Source organism: Alexandromys fortis, unplaced genomic scaffold (assembly GCF_014885135.2).
Source record: "Alexandromys fortis isolate MF-2015 unplaced genomic scaffold, M_Fortis_MF-2015_v1.1 scaffold_62, whole genome shotgun sequence".
NCBI lineage: Eukaryota > Metazoa > Chordata > Mammalia > Rodentia > Cricetidae > Alexandromys > Alexandromys fortis.
Window position 1 is genome coordinate 6,801,164 of NW_026067942.1, and position 22,270 is coordinate 6,823,433.

Below are 22,270 nucleotides of genomic sequence, written 5' to 3' on the forward strand. Positions count from 1 at the left end.
ACCTTATACACCATGTTATGCCCAAGTTATTAATCCCCAAATGAATTCACAGAGCTTGTTTCCTATGCAAATTACATGAGGGTCTTTATTTTACAAACCCAAGTTTGGACCACCCCTTTCTAGTACCCTAGCATGGTGAACTTTTAAAGAGAAAATGCCATAATCAGAGGAGTTCATGTCCTGTTGTCTTGGGATTGGGTAAGGAGGGCATAGGGTAAGGTAGCTTCTGAAACCATTGGTCAGTTTTTGAGCGTGAAACACTAAGCAAAGAGCCATTAATAACTGACAAAGTATCTTCAAGGACAGACTGCCTCCTTCAAGGACATCTGGACCTCGTTCAATTTTATGGCCCTGCTCCCTAGTTCTTTAATTGGCTATTTTCAGGGTATCCATTCAAATTCTGCTATGGCAGCACATTTCTGGAGCTGAGATCAGGTCCCTGATCATTATATGGCTTAAGATGAAGCCCCTTCTTTAAAATTGAGTTTGCAAAGTAAGGTCCTCACAGCCACAATTCTATCTCTCTGTATGTTTATCTGCAGGCTGGAGAGTGGCCACGAAAGGCTTAAAGAAGCTACAGTAGAGTTCAAATTCAAGAAGGCCTTCCTGGCAGAGCAGAGCAGAAAGCTGATACAGAGGCTGAATTACTGCAGTGTTGAGGAAAGAGATTAAAAAGCCAGCTGCTATAGGGTCTCAAAGCCGAGTTGTGATGTGGGATTCCCCTCTGTGTGCTGTGAATACCATCGGTTAATAAAGGACTGCTTTGCACTTATAGCAGGGCAGAACAGAGCCAGGTGGGGAAAGCTAAACTGAATGCTGGGAGAAAGGAGGTGGAATGAGAGAGAAACCATGTAGCCATGCTGGAGACAGGTGGCGGACATGCACTTTACATTGGCATAAATAGTATAAGAGGCCATGCCCAAGTGGGTGGGTAACTTAAAAGCTAGTGGTGGTAGGAATTCCTACAGCACCTCCCCCTTTTGTTTAAATAAAATGGTTCTAAGCCTAATACAAAGTTATATACAATCAGAACAAATACCAGGTATAAAAATTAGAATTACAACCAGCATGAACAATATCAAGCAAGAAACATGTGATGATTCAATAATTATCCTATCGTAATGAGTTTAAGTATTGTATATAAATAACTTGGCCAAGTCATGAGAGGAAAATAACTACAACTATCTAGTCGTCAACCCCATCAAAGACCTGAGAAGGGAAATAATATTACTTGAGTAAGCAGGAAGTACATTACAGAAACTTCCAAAAATGTGCAACAAATGACAGAGACAACTGGCTATCTGGGCAGTCACCCAAAGTCTCATTTGCAACACTGGAGCAACCAATATTGGCTAAGGCCTAGAGTAACTGACAGACCATTTTCAGAGGCAGGAAAATTTTCAAAACCATCTTAAACTGTCTTGGCAAGATTTGACAGTCTTTTTTCTTGCATCCTGCTTGTCCTGTCCAGACAACATGCATTTTGTCAGTGGTCAAAACATGGACAGTTCCTTGCTCAAAGGCCAGTTTTGCCAAGAAGAAAACAAACTCAAAGTAGAATGTCTTTGGTGCTCAACATTCTCTTGGGAATAGATCGGTGCTGCCAGGAGCAATCGTGTCTCACTTCAACAGAACCCTAAGTTATGTAAATGCCATATTCTACAGCTCTTTGAAGTGGTTGAAGATTACCTACCTATGAAGAATACCATCTCTATGTAGCTAAAGAACCTGATTAGTCTAACTATAAGTATGATAAACATAGATGATTATTGGCCTATGAATCTTAATACCTATATAACTTAAAGACTAAGACTTTATATTAGAATATTAAACAATATTTAAACAACTTGCAACAAATGAGAACAATGATCTCAAAATATAAATAATGTATAAGTATCTTGATCAGAGGTAGAAATGTATATTGCAATATGATAAATATATCCTAAAATTGTATCGATATACAAAATGATTTAAGCAGAGGTAGAAGCATGCATGCATACAATATGACAAAATAGCTTTGTCTAAATATACAAATATTATAGATGAAAATAGGAACATATTCAATATAATTTAAGTTTGTATCAATATACAAGAATCTATACTAATGTAAATTGCCTATAAATAATAGCTCACAAGTATTCACTGCATTACTCATTATTATTATTTGTGTGAGTAAGCTCGCACTAATCTATTATCCCATCCAATTGAGCTGCAAAGGCTCAATGTAGTGGCAAGGTACAGGACCAGGTCTAGACAAATAGACGGTAATTTGAATGGGCTCTATCAAGCAATGGGGACTAAGCTGACTTGAAGCCTAGGGGACAATCAGGAATTCTCTGTTCATTCCTTCATACACACACACACACACACACACACACACACACACACACACCCCAGGTGGTCAGATGACAGTTCAGTAGAACTACCATAGCATTAGGTGTCTCCCTTCTCATGGAGCTCAGAGGAAGGTACTGTACCCTCGAGTACTCTGGTGTGATTGATAGGAGGGTACTGTACCATCCAGGGCTCTGGTCTGATGGATAGGAAGGTAGTGTACCCTCCAGGGCTCTGGTGTGATGGATAGGAGGGTACTGTACCCTCCAGTGCTCTGGTCTGATGGATAGGAGGGTACTGGTACCCTCCAGTGCTCTGGTCTGATGGATAGGAAGGTAGTGTACCCTCCAGTGCTCTGGTGTGATTGGTAAGTTCTTGGGCCTGTATTCTCATCTGGTTTAATATGCCCACGTGTTCGTGTGTTAAGTCTATTTTGATAAATTTATAGTTGGCTCTGTTTTACTTTTATGCATCAGCTATTTATTAGTCTGTGCTCATGAGTGGCACAGGACAGACAGGTGGTGGTGTCTCCATGCACATAAGATGTAGAATCCCCCTGCCTCCACATCTTCATACAAAATGGAATCAAATGCTGCTCACAAAACGGAGTCTGCCAGGACAAAGCACAGCCCCAAAGCATTGTTTTGCCAATAGGAAATAACCCAGAGTAAGAAACGGGCTGATCTGTACAGCTGCCCAGATTTGTCCAAGTCATCATCTGTTTTCCACTAATTAGAAGTTTGTCATGGGTCCCTCTCTCCAGCACCGTGAGACAAGTCATTCTCTGTCGTACCAACCAGCTCCCAAATCATGACACTATTAATCAGGAAAGCTCTACCCTAGCTTAGACTTGTTTCTGACTAGCTCTTATAACTTAAATTAACCCATTTTTATTAATGTACTTTTTGCCTCATGGCTTTATTACCTCATCTCCATAGTGCCCATCCTGCTTGCTTGTTATCTCTTGGCCTCGCTTCCCTTCTTCTTCCCAGCATCCTCTGTGCCTGGAGATTCTGCCCACCTATTGGCCGTTCCATTTATTAAACCAATCAGAGTGATACATCTTTACAATGTACAAAAAAATTATTCCACAAACGCAACATTGTGTGTTCAGGAGTGATGGAGAAAGCAAAGGCAGGTGGCAGAGAAGGCTACAGCCGGCCCTGTCTAGGCTCTCCATCTGGTAGGAGTGTTGGAGATTAGGGTCCTTGATCTGAGAAGATGGGTGGGAAGGAAGTTTTTTTCTCAAGAGTATTCTTAAGATCAATACCTGCATGGGACTGAGGGAAGATGCGCTAGTCAGAGGGGGAGGTTGAACTATGACGCTTGGTGTCCCCAGCAGTGCCTATGGGCCACTGTGAAGCTGAGATGGCCCGAGCAATACCTTTTTGTACTCGTCACCTTTTAAGATAATGGTTTTATTTTTTCTTTGAGAATTTCTTACATAGATACAGTATATTTTATCTTATCTCCCCATCCCTTCCATTTCGTTTCTTCAATTCCCTCTGAACAAGCCCCCATACATCCCCCCTTTCAACTTCATATCCTTTCAAATTTACTTAGATTTTTCTACACCTCACTGAGCCCAGTTAGCACTTTTCATGTATCCATGGATGTGGAACCATCCACCTGAGCACGGGCAAGCTTCCAGTGGCCATACCCACAGAGAAAAATGATTCTCCCTACCCCAGTAAATGCTCAAAGCCTCCACCAGGGGTAAGACCACATGAACCCCTCAGCCGCCTATGGTAGACTATTCACTGTCTGGATCCTGTGCTTGTCTTGTACCAGAAGCCAAGTGCTGTGAGTTCATGAGGGCAAGACCACACCATGTCCAGAAGACAGCGCTGAGACATTTCTCCCCTCCTCCTGATCTCACATTTGGGGGATGGGAGCTGATATATAGATATTCCATCTATGGTTGATCCCTCAACAGACACGTATTCTCAGAACTTGTTTATTAACTGCAAGAAAGAGCTTCTCTGACAAGAATGAAAGCAGCATGGGTCTATAATGCACACACGTCATAAGGCAATATGATAACATGACTGTTTAGTAGAATGATAACAGTGGGCTCCGGGCTAGGGCCCATGACCTTCACATCCATGGACACGACTTCTCTCCCTGATGATAAGAGATTAAACCTCAGAAACTATAGCAAGCCACAGCTAAATACTTTTTTTTATAAGAGTTTCTATGATTATGGTGTCTCTTCACAGCAACAGAACAGTTACTAAGACACCTACCCTTTACACCCTTGCTCCATCCATCCTGTACCCCTCCCTGCTAAACCTTCCCACCCCCAGTATTCTCCCTCTCTGCTTTTGTTAAACCTATGTTCTACTGTCTCCCTCCCTTTACTCCCTCAATGTATCCTTTCTAGTTCCCTGGCTTTCACAGTTGCTCCAAGTTAAAAGCACAAAACAAAGGATTTGAAGCTAGTGCCCACATTTGTGAGAGAGCAAACAGTATTTGTCTTTCTGAGCCTGGGTTACCCCACTCACTGTAATTTGTTTTTCTAGTTTCATCTACTTTCCTACAAATCTGCTTTCATTTTTCTTTACAGATAAATAAAATTACATTGTGTATAGGTGTCGTGTTTTCCTTACCCATCCCTCAGTTGATGGGCACGTCAAGGTTGATTCCTACCTGTTGTAAATAAAGCAGCAGTGAACATGGGTGCGCCAGAGTCTGTAGAAGGATGTAAAGACCCCAGGAACGTGGAAGACGGATCACACGCTAGTTCCCCTTCTAGGTTTTTGAGGATTCTACAGACGGATTTCCAAGTGGTTACGCAGATACCCACAATAGCATTTGCTGGCATTTGTGTCTTGGTGAGTACCCTGAGAGAGGTGAGAAGGGCTCTCAATGTAGTTTTAATCTGTATTTATCTGGTAGCTCAGGATGTTAAATACTTTTTATTAAAAAGGTTTACTAGCCATTTGTATTTCTTCCTTTGAGAAATTTCTCTTCAGCTCCATTACCTATTTTATTATTTATTTATTTATTACTGAGTTTTTGTTTTTTGAGATAGGGTCTATTTAGCTTTGGCTGTTCTAGAACTCACTGTGTGCACCAGGGTGGTCTTGAACTCACTGAGATTCCCTTGCTTTGAGCTCAATTTTAAATTGAGTGGATTGTTTTCTTAATGTTTAAGTCTTTTGAGCCCTTTATTATATTCTAGACACTAATCCTCTGTTGGATGTTGTGTTAGGGTTTCTGTTGCTGTAAAGAGACACCATGAACTGAGGAAATCTTATAAAGGAGAACATTTAATTGGACAGCTTATAGTTTCAGAGGTTTAGTCCATTATCATCACGGTTGAACATGGCGGCATGCAAGCAGACATGGTGCTGGAACTAGAGCTGAGAGTTCTACATCTTGATCCCTAGGCAACAGGAAGTGAACTGTATCACTGGGTATCGCTTGAGCATAGGAGACCTCAAAGCCCACCCCAGCAGTGGCACACTTCCTCCATACCATACCCACTCCAACAAAGTCACTCCTCCTAATAGTGCCACTCCTATGGGGCCAATTACATTCAAACCACCAGAGGTGTATAGCTGGTAAAGATTGTCTCCTATTCTGTAGGCTGCCTCTTTACTTGATTAACAGCATGAGACCCCATCTGTCAATTGTTTGTCTTATTTCCTGTGCACTGGAGTCCTTTAGAAAACCTGCCTGTACCTGAAGTTGAGGCACATACCTTACCTTTTCCTCTAGCAGTTTCAGGGTATCAGGTCTTAGGTTGAGGTCTCTGATCCATTTGGACTTGAGTTTTGTGCAGGGTGAGAAATAAAGATTTAGTCTCATTTTTCTGCATGTTAAAATTCTGGTTTCCCAGCAACATTTGTTGAAAATGTCTTTTCTTCAATGTGTATTTTGGTGTCTTTGTCTAAAAAAAATTAGTTAACTGTAGTTTCATGGACTTATATCTGTTTTTTGTTCCATTCATCCATGTATTTTTATTACTAGTGCCATGCTGTTTTTATTACTGTGGCTCTGTAATATAGTCTGGAACCTGGTTAGGTGAGGTGGTATCTCCCACAGTACTCTTCCTCTTCAGGATTGCTTGGACTTTGTCTTTCTATATTTATTTTTATATTATTATTTCTTTTTGCAGCATCTTAATGTTTTCATTGTAGTGGTCTTTAGATTTATATCCATGCAGTGTGTGTGTGTGTGTGTGTGTGTGTGTGTGTGTGTGTGTGTATGCAGTGAACTGAATTGTTTCCCTGATTTCTTTTCCAGTCTGTCTGTCATGGGTATATAAGAAGATTACTAATGTTTGTGTTTTAATTTTATATCCTGCCACTTTGCTGAAATGTGTATCAGCTCTAACAGGTTTTTGCTGGAGTCCTTAGAGTCTCATAGCATAGAACCACGTCATCTGCAAATAGGTGTGCTTTGACTTCTTTTTGTATTTATCCCTTGTCTCCTTTGGTTGTCTCTAGCTATGATTTCAAGCAACACAGAAGAGAAGTGGAGAGTGAACACCTTCATCTTGTTCCTACTTGGTGTAGATGCTTTAAGTGTTTCTACATTCCGCATGATGTTGGCTATGGGTTTGGTGTATATCATGTTGAGGTTCCCTCTATCCCAACCTTCCCATGACCTTTGTCATTAAAAGCATCTGGATTTTGTTCAAGGGCCTTTTCTGAATCTATTGAGATGATCGCGTTATTTCTATCTCTGAGTTCATTCACGTGTTCAACTACATTTATTGTGTATATATATATATCATGTATATATATATCAAAATATATATATCATGTATCTCTAGAATGAAGTCAATTGGTCACAATAGGTGATCTTTTCATGTGATTTTGAATTAGCTTTGCAAGCGTTTTGCTGAGACATTTTGTATCTGTGCTCACTAGGGAAATCGGTCTGCATTTTCCTTTCTGTTGTATCTTTTCCTGGTTTTGATGTCACAGTAATATTGGAGTCACAAAAAAGGATTTGGAGGCCTCCCCCTTTTCTATTTTATGGGATAATTTAAAGAGTATTGGTGTTAGTTGTTCTTTGAAGTTCTAGTAGAATTCTGCTGTCAATCATTCTAATCCTGGACTTTTTTTTTTTAAATTGGGAGACTTTTTATTATTGCTTCAATCTCATTGTTGGTTATAGATGTTTAATTATTTATTTCTCTGGTTTAATTTGTATACCCTTTATTATCTGTTCAGGGTTAGGCTCACAAGGCTCCATCATTGATCTAGACTCAGCTTCTTAGCTGTGTTCCCACCTCTCGCCATCATTCCATCCCAGTCCTATGTCACACACCTTGCTAGCTTCTCTGTCCCCACAGAGATGGTCAGACACACTGAGGCTCTAACCCAGCACAAGAAACCAGAGCTTCATTACAGAGCACTGCCTCTGTTGGTCAAAGTGGCAAATATTCTCTTAGAGAAAGAATGGATTTAGAGAGAAGCTCCTGGAGGACAATGTGATAGCTGCCCAATGCACTCAAGACATAATGCCTCTCCTGTCCTGTCCTAGGAGCCTGGCCTGCTACAAAGGATCAAGAATAAATGCCCAAGAGGTAGCGGTCCAGCTCAGCAGTAAAGGGCTTGCTCAGCATGCACAACGCCCTAGGTTCAATCCCACATACACACACAATGAATAGTAGTTCAACATGTTGTACTTTCCCAGGGAACCACACTCCTATTTCCTTGTGATGATGGCAACAGCTGATTCCAGAAAATCCCATTCCGTCCATTCCTGCTCCCATCCTACATTGGGACCACAGATCCAGGCAAGATACTTCCTCGTTTGCTAAGTTAACACTGTTCCCTCAGGAGAGGGGACATCTACTCATCTACTCCACTGAACCAGCTCTCATCCCAGAGTGCACAGAAGGTCCAGTTTTCCCAGCACCCAGAGTCTCCTCGGATATTTGTGCCCCCACTACTTAGATCTCTTTAGCTGATGTCCTCCCAAAGGTGTTGGGATTTGAGCACAAACTGGCCAGAGTCAGACTTGTCGGCTTTGATGTCCACGAGTGTCCATTCTCCACTGCCCATTCTTGCAGAAGGCAAAAAAGATGCTAATGATGATTGCTTTCGAGGGAATTCAATATTAGCTTTCTCTATCTCTGAATGTGATTCTCCATCAACATGCTGTTAATAATTAATACAGCAATATCTATCCCATAAATATCCACAATTTCTAGGTTGCAGTAAGGTCTAAAGACAATGTGTATCAAGTCCCCGACACACCAGTGATGTCTATGAAATGGTGGTTATTACTGATGCTGTGAATTTGCTCCAGCTCTGGAGTCAGACAGCCCAGAGGTGAAGCTGTAGCCCTGGATGTTTGAGGCTGAGTAACCCAGGTGAATTCCAAGCCCTCAGTGACCTCATCTACAAATGGGAGGGGCCAGTTCCAACCTCACATGGCGGTGAGATCTAATGCTGAGAGTTACTGCCTAGCGTCGTGCTCATCACGGTGCATGGGCTTTGGTATCACAGTAACTATTACTCTGGGGCCCTCACCATTATGCTGGTCCTGGATGTCACACGATATCATCTTGCTAATGTTCTCCATTTTGGGAAATATGCACTTTTGAAATTAAGAAATCTATTTGGAAGAATTCCACTGGACTCTTTCCCTCTGATCTTCGGCATGTCTATTTTGATTGCTCTCTGGGTCATGGTCTTTGGCATTACTCTAGTTCAGGCATTCTTGCCGCAAGCCTATTACAAAGATCAGCACATTCAGTGACTTGGAAGCTCTGTTCAATAACAGCCATGCCCTTGATGTACGGTCATGACGTTTGATTCACATCTGCGGCTGTTTTTCCCCAAGAGTCCATCGTGCTCTTGAGCCACCGGCAGTGTCAGTGGCGGCCCCACCTCCTTTCTCTCAACAGCACCTTTCAGGGCATGTGGTCTCTGCTCACCCGCAACAGCTCTCATCTCATCTGTTGCCCAGGGGCTCTTTCTTCTGCTTCTGTTCCTTCCGTTTCTCTGTAGTTCCCCCTTAGTTTTGAGGCTGTAATAACATGATTTAAATTTTGTACTATTTCTCACACTCCAGTTCCTAAAATAAGACTATACTAGCTAGCAGAAATATCTAAGTATATTATTTATATCCAAATATGCAATGATCATGTTTTTATAGCCCAGAGTTTGATCCCCACCCCCACCCCATTTTGCTTTGTTTTTGTTCTTGCTTTACAGACAGGAACTCAATTTTTAGGTAAGGCTGACCTTGAATTTGTAGTCCCTCTGCCTCAGCCTCCTGAGTACTGGGATTATAAGTATGCACAATTATGCCCAGTTTAGTTAAGTTTTCAGAAGTTATATTTTGCTTCAAATATGCTAGGAGAGAAAACTGCTTCGCATAGTGAATCCCTTTGAAAAGAATACCTGGTCCTAGTTTGTGCCAACGCAGTGAAGCGTGAGAACGTTGATGGACATGATTTACAGCCAGGAAGAGTTTATGAGGATCAGAACTACAGACTCAAAAGTAGAGAGAAATGAAAGAGCTTCCAGATTTCAGGTCTGCTGGTCGTAGCTTTCAAGATGGTTCTGGGCAGAGAGTAAGTAGAAGAGTGCTTGCCTATGTGTGAAGTCCTAGGTTTGAGCTCAGGCACCATACACCACATCACACACTGTAAAATGCAGAGGGAAAAATATAGGTGACCTTGGCTTCGGTAAAGAAGTGTTAGGCACAATGTCAAAGCCATAATTTAGGAAATAAATGATTGACAAGATGAGCTTTACTAAAATTAAAAATGTCTGCTTTCATATAGACGTTATAAAATGAGAAGACATTTGCAGAAAATATCTGAAAATATCTGTAAAATGACTAATGTGTTCTCTAGATAGCTGTTCAAAGCATAGAAGACTCTTCCAATAGGAAAGTAACAGCCTGGGGAGCAACAGGGCAGAAGACGTCTGTGAATGTGAAGGGCGCAGTCCCTACTGGCAAGGAGAGCTAGGACAGTCAGCCCTGCTGCAGGCACTCCACGGCCATGGTGGGAAGCACCACACCCAAGCACAAGCACTCTGGATTTACTGGGCATCACAACGATGTAACACTTACCTTTAGTGGGTGACAGTTAACGCCTCTCTCCAAGTTTTCTTTGAAGCTATTGATAGTAAGTACAAAAGATCATACCTTAATTTGGTTAGTTATTTATACACAGTATCATCTTATAAAAAAGGTTATTAAATAGTAATTATCAAATAAATAAGTAATAAAGAGAAAAAAGAGCAGGAGACCTGGTGCCAACCTGATCTGACAGGGCGGACATACAGAAAGTATGCATACACAATTTTATTAGATAGCCAGAAACTCACACTCTGTCACTCTAGTTTCAGAACAGCCATCAACCCAAACACTGAAAACACCAAATGCATGGGGATGGGGAATTACAAGAACTTCTCAGTGGAGGGAGTGCAAAGAAATACCCCTATCAGAATATAGCGTGGCCATTTCTTTCTTTTTTCTTTTTATTATTGATTTTTATTGAGCTCTACATTTTTTCTGCTCCCCTCCCTGCCTCTCCCCTCCCCACTTCAACCCTCTCCCAAGGTCCCCATGCTTCCAATTTACGAAGGAGGTCATGACTTTTTCTACTTCCCATGTAGATTAGATCTATGTAAGTCTCTCTTAGTGTCCTCATTATTGTCTAACTTCTCTAGGATTGTGGTTTGTAGGCTGATTTTCTTTGCTTTATGTTTAAAAACTACCTATGAGTGAGTTCATGTGATAATTGTCTTTCTGTGTCTGGGTTACCTCACTCAAAATAATGTTTTCTAGCTCCATCCATTTTCCTGCAAAATTCAAGCTGTTGTTATTTTTTTCTGCTGTGTAGTACTCCATTGTGTAAATGTACCACATTTTCCTTATCCATTCTTCAGTCGAGGGGCATTTAGATTGTTTCCAGGTTCTGGCTATGACAAACAATGCTGCTATGAACATAGTTGAGCACATGTCCTTGTGGCACAATTGAGCATCCTTTGGATATAGACCCAAAACTGGTATTACTGGGTCTTGAGCAAGGTTGTTTCCTAATTTTATGAGAAATCACCACACTGACATCAAAAGGTGTTGTACCAGCTTGCATTCCCAACAGCAATGTAGGAGTGTTCCCTTTTCTGCACATCCTCTCCAGCATAAGTGTTTTTGATCTTGGCCATTCTTACAGGTATAAGATGGAATCTCAGAGTTGTTTTGATTTGCATTTCTCTGATGACTAAGGATGTTGAACATTTCCTTAAGCGTCTTTCAGCCATTTTAGCTTCCTCTGTTGAGAGTTCTTTGTTTAGGTCTGTACTCCATATTTTTTAAATTGAATTATGTGTTCTTTTGGTGACCAATTTTTTGAGTTCTTTGTATATTTTGGAGATCAAACATCTGTCTGATGTGGGGTTAGTGAAGATCTTTTCCCATTCTGTAGGCTGTTATTTTGTCTTGATGGTGTCTTTTGCTTTACAGAAGCTTTACAGTTTCAGGAGGTTCCATTTATTAATTGTTTCAGTGTCTGTGCTGCTGGGGTTATATTTAGGAAGTGTTCTCCTGTGCCAATGTGTTCAAGTGTATTTCCCACTTTCTCTTCTATAAGGTTCAGTGTGGCTGGCTTTATGTTGAGGTTTTTTATTCATGTGGACTTGAGTTTTATGCATGATGATAGATATGGGTCTATGTTCATTCTTCTACATGTTGATATCCAGTTATGCCATCACCACTTGTTAAATATGCCTTCTTTTTTCCATTTGATTTTTTTTTTGCTTCTTTGTCAAAAATTAGGTGTCTGAAGATATGTAGATTGATATCCAGGTCTTCTATTCGGTTCCATTGGTCCTTCTGTCTGTTCTTATGAGCATGGCCATTTCTTATGAAACAAAACATAACCTTACCATAAAATCCAGAAAATAAGCTCCTTGGTATTAACTAAAGTAATTCAAAGTTGATGCCTCCACAAGAAACTTCCCCGTAGATATTAATAGCAGTCTTATTCATAATTGCCAAAACTTGAAATCAAGCAAGGTGTTCTTCAATGGGTGAATAAATAAATTGTGGTATATTTAGACAAGGAAATATCATTCATCACTGAAAAGAAGTGTGCTATTGTAGAGAGGGAGTAGAATTTTAAGGTATATCACTATGTTTTAGAAAGAAAATACGTACAGGTTACACACTTTGTGGGTCTTTCTGCAACATTTTGGAAAAGGCAAAACTATAAAGACAGAAAATAAGTCTGTAGACTCCAGGACTGGATGGGAAGGAAGCATGGCTAGGGACAGTGCAGAGAGATTGTAGTAAAGCTACTGAATGACACTATCAAGAGGCCACATGCCATCACACATGAGTCTAATGTCAGCTAAGGATTTGGGTGATAATGATGTGCAGGTGTAGGATCACCATGGTAACAAACGTGCCACTCAGCGTGAGACGTGCACACTGGGAGAGTCTATTATTTCTAGGCGCAGGGAGCCTCTACTTCACCCCTTTTGCTGGGACCTTACAATGCTCGTGAAGAACTAGAGAGGTGGTGCAGTGGCTAAGAGCGCTTTCTGTTCTTGTGAAGTCACGGAACCCATGTTTTAATAGTAATTAGCTTTAGGAATTGGAATGGGGGCTGTGGTGGTTCAAATGAGACTGGCCCCCATAGGTTTGTATATTTACATACTTAGTCCCCAGTTCCCCAGTTGAAGAGCTGTCAGGGGAGGATTAGGAGGTGTGGCCTTGCTGGAAGAAAAGTTTCAAGTCTATACCAGGCCCAGTGTCTGTTTCTCTGTCTCTCCCCCACCCCACCCCACACATATATAGTGGGTCAGGATGGAAAGCTCTCAGCTTCCGCCCCGGCACCATGTCTTCCTGCTGCTGCCATGCTCTCTCCATGATGATGATGGACTGATCCTTTGAAACTGTAAGCGAGTCCCCAAATAAATGTTTCCTTTATAAGAGCTGTCTTGATCATGGTGTCTCTTCAGAACAATAGAACACTGACAAAGATAATGGCGTGATGTGGGATTCCCTGAATAAAGGTGTGGGAGCCAGCCATGATAAGCTGAGTATGGGCAGGTCACCCAAAGGAAGTTCATTACTTCCAACCATTATCACCTGCCAGAGTAGAACTCAGCCATCAATAAATTTAATAAAAGGTCTGAGTCTCCATAGTTTACCCTGAAGCAATGCCTGGCGGCAGGAAGAACCACAAGCTGAGATGACCCAACCACCATCCAAGAACAGACCATTCAAAGGAAATTCCTAACATTCCAACCACTGTAGGTAGGATCACCTGCTAACACACACTCACCAGGACACCCTAGACAAATGTCAGCCAATCAGGGGTCCTAAACCTCAAAAAAAAAAAAAAACTCTCACCCATACCTTTACTACTATAAAAACCCAATTCTAACTGAGCTCAGAGTTCTGTTAATTCCAATACGTTGGACACGCGGAGAGACCAAGTTTGCAAACTTGCTTAAAATAAAGGCTCTTTGTTTTTACATATGGGACTCGGTCTCCTCATTAGCTTTTGCAGGGACTTTGTGGATTTAGGCATAACAGAGGAAGGCAGGAAAAACTAAACTGAATGCTAGGAGAGAGAAGGCAGAGTCAAGTGAGACGTCATATAGCCACTGCCTGGAACAGACGTGTCAGAACCTTGCCAGTAAGCCACAGCCATGTGGAGATACACAAATTAATAGAAATGGGTTAAATTACGATGTAAGAGTTAGCCAGTAAGAAGCTAGAGCTAATGGGCCAAGCCGTGATTTATTTAATACATTACATGTGTGGTTACTTCAGGGCTGAGCAGCTGGGAACAAACAAGTGGTCTCACAACAACAATGGCATATGCCTTTAAGGCCTGAACTTGGGAGGCAGAGGCAGGAGACTAGTCTAAGCTACAAAGTGAATTCCTGGTCAGCCTAGGCTACACAGTAAGTCTGTCAAAAAACAACTGAAACCCCCAAACCAGTAGTAAAACTTTTAAGTTTAGGACTGGAAATGTAGTTGAAAGGTAGAACATTTGCCTAGCATGAGTGAGTCTCCAAGTTCAATCCATAGCATCACGAAAGCAAACCAAAGAAAGAATATAAGTTTAATTAAGTAACGATAATGTATATTATGAGTATATATATAAATCTATATAAACTAGGTTTAAATATACCACCTGCTTTGAAATAGTAATAATCTCTCTTTCCTACCATACAGTTGTTAAAAGTTTAAAATGTTTAAAAAGCAATAGGGTCTAACTTCAGACCCATTTTGAGATTCTGAGGATCAAGTCAAAGGGTCTAAGTGCAAACTCCAGGCCCCTTGATATGTTTGGTTTGAGTGAGTTTTTTCTCAACGCCTATCTCAAAAGTTGGAAGTGTCTTCCATCCAATCCTACTTTTCCTAAGAACACATCATAAACCCACATGGTTTCATTCAGGAAGCACATAGTAGAAATTTATACCACCTAATCCATTACTATGTATGAAATAGTATATGGCTACCATATGCTATTTGTCATGATAAATATTCATGAAAAAGATGAATTTAGAGATGTGTTTGGACATTCTACATTAGACCAAAGCTTCTTAACCATATAATGGGATCACGTAACTATAATGGGGACCACACAAAATACTGCAACAGTGAAAGGCTCTTGACTCTGCAATGCTCCAAATGACTTCAGAATGAAACCCATGACGAATGTGAGGCCCTTGGCTCCGTGGCACTGTGGGGCTTTATGGCAGCCTTCATTTTGAATGCAGCGTGCACTGTGCACTGTGCACACCATCGGCCACTTAACACCGTGGCTCCTGAATGACCTAACAGTAGTAGAGAGATTGTTCTGATTCTTAGGAAACACTGAAGGGTTTAAGGCATAGAATATGATGTACAATATATTCTCAAAAGATCTCTATATTCTATTATATAGAAAAAATACTTTAAGAGAGAAAAAGAGACTGATAAAGTAATGATTAATAGCCCTAATTTGTACTCCTTTTGCAATTTTTATCAAAACGTGAAATTATATAGAAAAACCTGAAAGCACTCACTGTTGAATAAGAAATTCTCTGGGAAGAACCTGGGGCAGGTAATTCAGTGGTGGAGTGCCTGTCTAGCATGCACAAGGCCCTGGGTTCAATATCCAGCACAGCAAAGTCCTGGAAAAAAGTCTGAGAACTTTCATTAAAAATATATCCTTGGGCTGGTGGCACATGCCATTAATCCCAGGAGGCAGAGGCAGGCAGATCTCTGTGAGTTCGAGGCCAGAGTTACAGGACAGCCAGGGCTACACAGAGAGTCACTGTCTCTAAAAACAAAAACAAATAAACAACAACACACACACACGCACGCACACACACACTACATACATACACACATGCACACAGTGGAATGGACTTCAAACTACACTTCCATTTCATTTTAGTGGCTCATATGTTTTCTTAATCAAATGTCTGCTTTGAAAGTCTACCATGACTAATTAAAATGTATCTTGTAGTCAATGACATTATTTATTCAATTTTCACAGTAATTTATAAAATTACATACTCCGTACAGATGAGGAGAAATGGGGACAGAAAGACTTATAAAACAGTCAGTGTAGTGGCGCACGCCTTTAATCCCAGCACTTGGGAGGCAGAGGCAGGAGGATCTCTGTGAGTTCGAGGCCAGCCTGGTCTACAAAGGGAGTTCCAGGACAGGCTCCAAAGCTACAGAGAAACCCTGTCTCGAAAAACCAAAACAAAAAAAAAAAAAAAAAAAAAAAAAAACCAGTCAGTGTATAAGGAACAGAGTGAGGATAGGAATTCAATGGCAGTGTGACTCTAGGGCCACGCTCTGGGCATGACAGCACTGAGCCTCTCTAGGAAACTGTATGCTGATATGACTGGCTGTGGTTATCATAAACTGCCATGCTGCTTAGCTCATAAACTCCATCTTGAGCTACAATGTTAAGGAAGGGGGTAGTGGGGCAGCTGGTCCAATGTACATGTGATAAAGGGGTAGAGTCCCCTGCCAGGCCTCATCCTGGTGACAAAGCCCTGGCTCTGGGATGAAGATAAGGCCACTATCTTTCCCTCCTGAGCTCTACTGTGATTTTGTCTGTTTTTACATTTATTTTCATTTTATGTGTATGAGTGTTTATCTTGCATGTATGTCTATGTGCCATGTACATACCTGGTGCCTGTAGAAGCCAGAACAGGGTAATGGATCCCTGGCACTGGGGTTATAGATGGCTGTGAGCCTCCATGTGGATGTTGGATAGAGCCCTGGATCCTCTGCAAGAGCAACCAGTGGCCCCAGCTGCAGAGCTATCTCTCCAGCCCCTCAACTATGATTTTCCCCATCACAGACCCCTTGAGCCTCTTCAGCCTGCAGGACCAAGCTGGGTGACGTCTCACCCAAGACAGTCCTACCCTGGGCACCAGAAGGTCACTTCTCAGAAGTGGACTGCCAAAGTGTTAAATGAGGAAAAGAACCGTCCCTGATAAAAACAAGGAGATTACTCAACTGCAGTTAGGGCATCGCCCTGAGGTACAGCTCAGCCAGTCCTGCTGGAAAGCTGCTCTTCTGAAGCTTCTGCAGAGACAGCCAGGCCAGGCAGGCAGCCTGCAGCAGCAGCTCTGGAGTGAGATTGTATTTTAATAAATAAAGCTTGTCTGAAGATCAGAGGGAGCTAAGCCACTAGAGGCCAGAGAGTGGTGGCATACACCTTTAATCCCAGGACTCAGGAGACAGAGGCAAAGGGATCTCTGTTAGTTCAGAGTCAACTTGGACTACACAAGATTGAATCTGTCTAAAAGAGAAAAAGAGCTCACACAAAGGGGATCCCAGCACTAGGGGGTGGAGACAGGAGTGATATGATTGGGCACAGGTTTGATCCCCGGCAAAACAGAAAGCACAGGCAGGTGGTTTCCTTTCAAGGAAAATCATTGCTAATTTTTTATATTACCTCTCAACCAGATACCAATGAAAAACTATTTTTACTTTTGACTTCAAGTTTGCACTCAGCCATCGGTGTAGACGCAGATTACGATTCTAACAGTCGGTATTGGTGCGCTTCAGTCAGGAGGCAGCCAAATATATTGACCTTGGAAACTGGAAGAAATCAGCCCAGCTCTGACCCAGCTCCCAACCTTCTATCAGGCCAGTTGCAGGGATGCCTCTTTTAGTTTTTGCAGGCACCAGGCATGTACACGGTGTACAGACATACGTGCAAGACAAACGCTCATGCACATAAAAATAAATGTCAACATGGGTGGGTTATACAGAAAGAGAAGCTGGGGAAAGGGGGTGAAGCTCAGGGGCTGGAGAAGTTTGGAGTGGGACAGTGCACAGAGAAGAGCCAGGCTCTCTAGCAGGTGCGACAACACCCAGTGTCACGCTGATATGGTCACAGGCACCTCAGCTAGCATTTGTCATGAGTTCCTTTGGGACCAAACAACAAATTGTTGCTTTTTTTTTTTTTTAGAGGAGTGGGCTTTCTTCTCTCTTTCTTCTTTCTCTCTCTCTCCTTCCTTCCTTCCTTTCTTTTTTTATTCTGAGACAGGGTTTCTCTTTGAAGCTTTGGAGTCTATCCTGGAACTTACTCGGTAAGCCAAGCTGGCCTTGAACTCACAGAGATCCGCCTGCCTCTACCTCCCAAGTGCTGGGATTAAAGGCATGCGCCACCACCACCATGCTCTAGAGTAGGCTGTCTTAGATGTAGAAACAAAAGCATAAGTAACAACAGAAAAATAAATAGATAAGTTGGATATAAAAATAGTTTTGTGGTCTACTAACAAAAAATGAAAAATGGGAAACTATTTATAATATGTGGGTGATAAAGGGGTTGCAGTTCGATTATATAAAATATTATAATTCAAACATGAAAAGAACCTAAAGTCTAAAGACAGAAAAAATTCTGAATGGACATTTCTCCAAAGAAAGTATGAAAAATGTTAATGGGTGCATGAAAAGATACTGACCCTTAACTGTGAGAGGAATACAAATCACAACAGGGCTCTAAGATCTCACACCCATGAGGAAGATGTGCGTCACCTTTGCATCACTGTGACAAAAGCTAACAGAAAGCTTCAAAGGAGCAAGACTTGCCTTCTGTCTATGGAGCAAGACTTGCCTTCTGTTTATGGCGTCAGAGCTGCCATCCATCAAGGCAGGGAGGCACAGTGGAACACCTTACACCTCAGTGAACAGAAAGGGTGATGAAAGAAGGGTCCCTGGGAAGATAAAGTCCAAGGACACTTCCCTAAGTGATCTACTTCCTGCAACTTAGCCCCGCCTCCTACTGTAACCACCTCCCTGAAATGCCAATCTATTCTGAAATTCTCCATGGGTTAACTCATTGGTTGGTTTAGTGCCCTTGTGATATAACTGTCTTCGGAAATGCCTACCTGATGAGGTGGGCTGCACTAGTCCCTTAGGCTTGTCTTAATCCAACCAAGTTGACAATAAAAAGTCACCACCCCAGACGCCTTGGACAAGAGAAAGGACGTAAAAGTGGAGAATCCAAGTCCCCACCCTTTGCTGGGGGTGAAGGAGTCTAGCATGCCATCTGAAAAATGCTGTCCATAGGTTAAACACAGAGTTACCATGTGACCCACAGCTTCACACCTAGGTACACATTTAAAAGTACTGAAGACATGGCCCACAACAAACAGGTTCACTGATGTCCAGGGGAATGTTTTCCTAACAGCTGCAAGGTAGAGATAGTTCAAACACACAGCAGTTGACGAACTGACTGGCGCATAGCAGACAATGCACTGTTTAATAAACCAAAGTGAAAGAAGCCGCACACAAAAGGCTGTAAGCTCCAGGGTTCGATTTATTTGACACGTCTAGAATAGATCACTCTTTAGAGACAAAAAATAGCAACTTTCCTACAGCCAGGGAATTCAAAGAAAGATAGTAAGTGTTTACTAATGGACTTAGGTCTTGTTGGGTTGATAAAAATACTTTTAAAACTGATTGTGGTGATATTTGCATAACTCTCTGAATGTACTAAGAAAAGCATGTTTTATATACTTTAAATGAGGGAGTCATGTGCTATGTGAATCACATCTCAATAATCCTGAAATATATGTTGTATACACTTCTATGTATATTTGGTTTTATATAATATACTTAATTATATCACAATATATATTTACTGGTAGAGCTGTATGATGACATATATATATTTCTCTCAGCTGATCAATAGCTATTCTTTACTACTTAGAAATTTGATAGTGTATCTATTTTTTTTCTCTCCACTCCTCCTTCTTTTTCTTCGAGACAGTGTCTTGCTTGTATTATTTGCAAGACTGGAATTCACTATGTAGCCCAAGCTAACCTTCACCTTTGCGTAAGTCTCCTGTCTCACCCCACCATCAGAGTGCTAGAATTAGACTCATGTGCTACCATACCCAGATATCGAATGGGTTTTATATAGAAACAAAAATTTTATCTTGAGAAACATGAACTATAACCTCTCTGGTTGATGAGAAGCTTATAAAGATGGATGCAAAGAGAGTCTACTTGGAATGAGGAAGACTGGGTTTAAAGAACAGACGCTGATCAAGCCATACATTGAAACTATCATCTGAGTAAAAATACACAAATTACACTTTGCCTGTAGAACATTGCTGTTTCAGCGATATAATAATCTGTGGTTGGCCAGGGGTGCACTGACTGCCCAGCATCGAGAGCATCACACTGCGTTTCACTAACCTAGGGAGAACCGGACTCAGAACTGGAAGCAGTTTCCATCTACCACACACCCTCTGCCGCGGATAGGAAGTTGCTTTTCTCAGCCTTCCAGTGAAGCATTCCCGAGGTAATGGTTTTGTGCTCCAGACAGAATTCACACCTGGACACAAGCAGAGTGAGCAAGTAGTGAAGAAGCATTCCAAGTGGTCATGTCAGCCGAAGCTAAGTCATCCACCAGGGAAGAGGGCAGGTCAAGTCAGCCAATGGCTTGGTCTGCCTCTAGCATCCACCTTACACGGCTGGCTCTACCATGTCTCTTCCTGCTGTCTACCTTCAGGCAGTCTATGGTGGTCTCCTTCCTGGAGCAGGCACAGACTTTCTTAGAAAATATCCTTACACACAATTCAGCCTGTGACAATTAGCTGCATTAGATGCGATGTATAAATGTGTAATTGCCCATACAGTTGAGAAGTTTACTAGGGGAAAGGTCAACCAAACCTTGCAGGTGCTCTTTGAGAGAAGAGGGGGTCATGGCAGTTGTCCTGAGCCTACCCAACCTGGTTTGTTATTTCTCCAAGAGTCTTGTCCCTCCTCTTAACTAATTATCATGGCTATATCTTCATACCCGGCCACAACCCTTTTTATTTATCTTCTTCAGCATTCCTGCCATTTTAATCCTAATATTTATTTTAGCCATAGGAACTTCTGCAACACTGTAAAATGTCTAAGCGAAATCCTCCTAAGTTGGGGATGTCAAGAAGACATTAAATTTGACAGAGATGCATGGAACACAAAGCTGGACAGAACTAGGACCGGATTCCCAAGTGAGTCAGAGAGCCAGCTGAGCATGGCGGCCATGTGTATTGTGTAATACCTCTCGGTCACATTGTGAGACTTCCTCAGGGTGACCCGAGCTTCCTGTTGACTGATAATTCTGCTGTTGCGATACAATGTAAGAAGCAAGAAGAGGGCACTAGTGGCAGGAGGGGTGAGAGCAGCCCAGGGGAAATGAAGGGTAGAAGGAAAGGAAGCAAGGGTTCAAAGCAGCAGATGCGAGGGAGTGAGGTGGGAGAGAAGGAGGCTGTGGTCAGAGGCTGGTAATACTACACACCCTAAATCTGCTTCCTTGGAGCTTCTAGACATTGATGTAGTTTTTAGGGCGTTTTGTTGTTTGTTTTTTTTATCATGTCCTACCCAATTCCACCTCCTAAATTTCTATCAAGTCCATCTCAGCTCCACTGTCCCCATCCCAGCACAAGTTACTGTGTTCTCTGATCCTCATGACTGGATGCTCCTAGAAAACCTCAACAGTCTATGAGTCTTATGTCTTTTTTGGGGGGGGGGGGTTCGAGACAGGCTTTCTCTGTGTGATGTGGGAGTGTCATATACCAATCTGTTGATTTCATTGGTTAAGCAATAAAGAAACTCCTTGGCCCTGATAGGTTAAAACATAGGTGGGAAGAGTAAACAGAATAGGATGCTGGGAGGAAGAGGAAGTGAGTTCACACCCGACAGTTCTGCTCTCTGGAGCAGAGACGCCATGCTCAGCTCTCCCAGGCACACGCGATGAAACTCCAACCCAGGATGGACGTAGGCTAGAATCTTCCTGGTAAGCGCACCTTGGGGTGCTTACACACATGATTAGAAATGGGCTAGTCCAAGTGCGAGAATTAGCCTAGAAGAGGCTAGATAGAAATGGGCCAAGCAGTCTTTAAATGAATACAGTTTGTGTGTTGTTATTTAGGGCATAAGCTAGCAGGCGGCCGGGGTGCTGGGGACGCAGCCCCGCCGCTCCTATTTCAACATCTGTGTAATAGTCCTAGCTATTCTGGAACTTGCTCTTGTAGATCAGGCTGGCCTCGAACTCACAGAGATCCTCCTACCTCTGCCTCCTGAGTGCTGGGAGTAAAGGCGTGCGCCACCACGGCCCAGCAAGACAGCTTAACCTAATGTCTCATTAATTGCACTGCTGTCTTCATACTATTTGTTTCCAACACAATTGTGGGGGAGGGGATAATAGGAACAGAGAGAAGGACATCAGAGTAAGGGACAGACCTGCAGATGCGGCAACAGATGCAGTGGGAATCTCCTCGCTCTGAAGGTTGAACCCACAGGGTCCTTTGCTTGAGGCTAGCACTGGTTCCACAGCAGTGTGCTGACTACCCGAGGATGTGCTCAAAGCCTGCCTGAAGTTCCCTATTATGCTTCAAATACAGCCTCCTACTGATAGCTTGGCCTTTGGGGCGGGTCTCTTGTGTACCCCTCCAGGCTGTTCTTGTTCTCACAACTCTGG